We start from the raw sequence: 4,797 nt of genomic DNA, 5'->3' as shown, positions 1-4,797 counted from the left end.
AAACATACCCTATTGTATAACAAGTAGAAAAAGTAATCTTTTCACTCAGTGATATTGATGTGATCTTGTGATCACAAAACTAGTTAAGTCTTCTTGAGAAAGATTTGTATAATTACTGCTAGAAATAATGGCTCAATATTATATAAGGTTAAAATTCCTGCCTTAGCACACATTATTAAAATTTGAAATGATGGGATAATTTGAGCATGAAAATAAATAACTTTGGTAATGAGTTATAACCCACTGAATAAAATAAGATTTCATGAATTCGTGTTGACACAATAAACACTTATATAAAAGAGTTTAAAAGTTCTTAATTGGAGTAAAATGTAAAACACCAGCTAACAAATATAAAAAGGATGATGGAGTTATAGTAGAAAATCTTTATTTGGCAGCAATTACAATTATAGCCAATTCAGGAAAGAATCATCAATGGCTGCCAAAACTAATGGAAGAAAATTTGAAGAAAAATAGGGTATTTACATAGTCTGAAAGTATTTCCCCACAACTTACTTATTAATTACAAAGGTAAAGATAGTAACTGCACAGTGGCATCACCCAGAAGACCCACCTAATCATGTAAACAAAGTCAACATTGGCCACACTGGGACAGACTAGCGTCATGTGTACCACCTATCATAATCCTCTGAGGACACAACATTACTTATGTGGTTTTTCTGTCAAAAATGAATAGCATGAATCTAATCTTGAGAAAACACCAGACAAACCTAAATTAAGGGATTCTTTAGAATGACAATCATTGACTTTTCAAAAATGTCAATGTCATGAAAGACAAAGAAATATGAAAGAACTGTTCCAAATTAAAGATGACTAAAGAGATATGACAATTAAGTGATCCTGGGTTATATTTGGGGCCAGAAAAAACAATAGCTATGAAGGACATTACTGAGACAATTGATGAAATTTTAATAAGGAATGTAGATTGAAGAATAGAATTGTATAAATTTTCCTGATTTTGATGATTTTGCTGTGATATTTTAAAGAGGATATCTTTATTCTTAGGAAACTCACTGAAATATGTAGTAATCAAGAAGCATGATACTTGCAAATTACTCTAAAATTCTTCAGGAAAATGTGTGTGGGAGGAGTGAGAGAGAGAGAGAGAGAGAGAGAGAGGGAGAGGAGGGGGGAGAGTGTGTGTGTGTAGAAGAGAAGTTGAACAAATGACAAAGAAAATTGGACAAAGCTGCATATCCAAGAAGCTCAATGAACTCCAAGTAGGGCAAACTCACAGAGACACATTATAATGAAACTTTCAAAAGCCAAAGAAAAAGAGAAAATTTTGAAAGCTGCAAGAAAGAAGCAACTCGTTACATACAAGGAATTCTAAAATACGATTGTGAGCAGATTTCTCATCAAAAACCATGAAAGACAGAGGCAGTGGGATGCCATATTTAAAGTGCTGAGGGTGGGGAAACCTGTCAACCAAGAATTCTGTATCTAGCAAAACTACTCTTCAAGAATGAAGAAGGAAGTTAGCCCAGGCGCAGTGGCTCATGCCTGTAATCCTAGCACTCTGGGAGGCCGAGGCAGGTGGATCTTTTGAGCTCAGGAGTTCAAGACCAGCCTGAGCAAGAGCGAGACCCCATCTCTACTAAAAATAGAAAGAAATTAATTATCTGGACAACTAAAAATATATATAGAAAAAAATTAGCTGGGCATGGTTGCGCATGCCTGTAGTCCCAGCTACTTGGGAGGCTGAGGCAGAAGGATTGCTTAAGCCCCGGAGTCTGAGATTGCTGTGAGCTAGGCTGATGCCACAGCACTTTAGCCTGGGCAACAGAGTGAGACTCTGTCTCAAAAAAAAAAAAAAAAAGAACGAAGAAGTTAAGACATTTTCAGGTAAATAAAAGCTAAGGGGGTCTGTTACTAGTAGGCCTGCCCTATAAGAAATGCTAAAAAGAGTTCTTCAGGCCGGGCACAGTGGCTCACACCTGTAATCCTAGCACTCTGGGAGACCGAGAAGGGTGGATCATTTGAGCTCAGGAGTGCTGAGACCAGCCTAAGCAAGAGCGAGGCCCCATCTCTACTGAAAAAAATAGAAAGAAATTAACTGGACAACTGAAAATATATAGAAAAAATTAGCCGGGCATGGTGGTGCATGCCTGTAGTCCCAGCTACTCAGGAGGCTGAGGCAGGAGGATCGCTTGAGCCCAGGAATTTGAGGTTGCTGTGAGCTAGGCTGACGCCACGACACTCTAGCCCGGGCAACAGAGTGAGATTCTGTCTCAAACAAAAAGAATTTAAAAAATTTAAAAAAAATAAAAGGAGTTCTTCAGGCTGAAAATGAAGGACACTAGACAGTAACATGAAACCATGTGAAGAAATAAAGGACACTGGTAAACGGAGATACATAGGTAAACATAAAAGCCAATATTATACTTCTGGTTTGTATCTCATCTTTTTTTTTCTGTATGATTCAAAAGGCAAATGCATCAAACATTAATTATAAATCTATGTTAATGGGCACACAATGTACTAAGATGTAATCTTAGCTGAGTCCTAATACCAAAATTAAAAGAATGTCATTTCTGACAATAACAATATAGGATGGACAAAGATGTAGAGGAGCAGAGTGTTTGGATACTATTTTAAATAAATTGGTATTATTCAAACTAGGTTTTCATAAGTTTAAGATGTTGTTAATTGTAATCCCAAAAGTAACCACTAAGAAAATAATTTAAAAGTATACAGAAGAAGAAAGAAAATCAAAAAGGACATGCTACAAAAAACAAAAGCAAAAATGAAAAAAGTACAAAAAAAATGCAGTAATAAAAGAATTGAGGAACAAAAACACATAAAGCCAAGCACAATGGCACGTGCCTGTAGTCCCACCTACCTGGGAGGCTGAGACAGGAGTATTTCTTGAGGCCAGAAGTTCAAGGCCACAGTGTGCTATGATCATGCCTGTGAATAGCCACTGCACTCTCCAGGCTGGGCAACATAGTGAGACCCCATCTCAAAACTATATATATATATATATATATATATATATATATATATATATATATATATATGTAAAGACCTGAAGCCAGGTGCAGTGGCGCATGCCTATAGTCCCAGCTACTTAGGAGGCTGAGGCAGGAGGATCACTTGAGCTCAGAAGTTCGAATCCAGTCTGGGCAACAAAGTGAGACCCTATGTCTAAAAAGACAGAAACAAAAACATATGAGATTCTGGGAGCAGCTCGTGCCAAGCAAAGCATGGCTGGCAAAGATGATTCAGGTGATTCTGGTTTTCAACAATCATGGGAAGACGTGGCTGGTCCGCTTCTACCAGCATTTCCCAGAAGAAATTCAACAGCAGATTGTTCCAGAGACTTTCCGTCTAGTCCTCAAGCGGGCTGACATTTGTAACTTCTTGGAGCGTGGACATTTGATCGATCGGTGGCTCTGAATACAAACTGATTTACTGACACTCTGTTACCTTCTGCTTTGTATTTTGTGTGGATTCTTCAGAAAGTGAACTTGGGATCTGGGACCTCATCCGGGTTTTTGTGGAGACTCTGGATAAGTGTTTCGAAATGTGTGTGAGTTGGATTTGATCCTCCATCTGGATAAAGTGCACTACATCCTCCAGGAGGTGGTGATGGGTGGGATGGTGCTGAAAACAAACATGAATGAAATCGGGGCTCAGATTGAAGCTCAAAACAGGCTGGAGAGATCCGAGGGTGGCCTTTCGGCAGCCCCTGTGCAGGCTGTGTCTGCTGTGAAAAATACCAACCTGTCTGAGATTCCTCAGAACATCAACATTGGTGGTCTCAACATCAAAGTCCCCAACCTGTCCCAGTTTGTCTGAGGGTGGAGGATTGGACTGAACTGGAGTCCTTAAAACAAGCAAAGCCAAGCAAGTCTGGAAACAGAACCTATCTTGAGCCTTAGAAGAGTCAAGCCTCAGGACCCTGAACCTTTCTGTCTGGGGAAGACGTTTGGGTTGGGGAAGGGGTTCGTGTGGACGCTGCCTGGGGTGCTCAGTTCTCCCAGGTGCAGCCGTGCCACCCTCCACGCACGTGGCCACTGCAGGTGTGAGGGGCCTCGTCCTCAGAGGGAGTCAGTGTGCCCAAGCCACCCGCACCTTTACCTCTCACACACAGCCGCTCCCAGGGATTGGGGACTGTGCTGAGCAGGCCCACTTGCTTCCCAGAACCCCAGCACGAGGACTGACCACATTCTCTGACTAGAGTCTCCATTCTTAGCACCACGGGCTTCTGAGGTCCTGTAGCATTTACTTGCTGGTGAGGTGCCCTAGGTAGAAAAAGGCTGGGCCTTCAGATTTGGGGTTGTGGTGAGTAGCAAGTAAGGCAGGTTTAATGAGAACCAGAGTCCCCTGCTGGCTCTACTAAGATCGTTATGCCCAGAATCCTTTTGTATAGCCAAGCCTTTTGGTTACCACCTCCTGCAGAATACATCCCCTTGCTGTCTTAGTCCCAGTTCTGTTCTCACAGGTATTTATGTGCAGGACACAGTCCCAGTCATAACCCTGGTGCATGCCCACCACAGTTCCCCGCTAGGGAGAGCACCCCTCACACACACACTCGCCAGAGGAGGCCCTCCTCACAGAGGAGAAGCCCTGTGTCTGTGGAAGGTTAAATCTGACAACATGTGGAATATCCCAGAATTATGACTCTTCCCAAGTTTCAAATACATTCTCCTCATGGGAGCAGAAGGTTCAGTTGCTGTGTTATGAGTGATGAGTCGTCTCCGTAGGAAACCCACTGCCACCTATACCAGCTTCTGGAGCATGAGAGCCTGAGCTGGGGTCGCCCATCTGGGGCCC

General features: G+C 41.8%; 1 pseudogene; it reads left to right on the top strand.

Moving 5' to 3' along the window:
* The first annotated feature begins 3,228 nt into the window (after positions 1-3,228).
* Positions 3,229-3,819, top strand: LOC123632654 (annotated as a pseudogene).
* The last annotated feature ends 978 nt before the right edge of the window (positions 3,820-4,797 follow it).

Source organism: Lemur catta, chromosome 2 (assembly GCF_020740605.2).
Source record: "Lemur catta isolate mLemCat1 chromosome 2, mLemCat1.pri, whole genome shotgun sequence".
Lineage (NCBI taxonomy): Eukaryota > Metazoa > Chordata > Mammalia > Primates > Lemuridae > Lemur > Lemur catta.
Note: the sequence above shows the minus strand (reverse complement) of the source record. Positions and strands in the feature narration are given on the sequence as shown.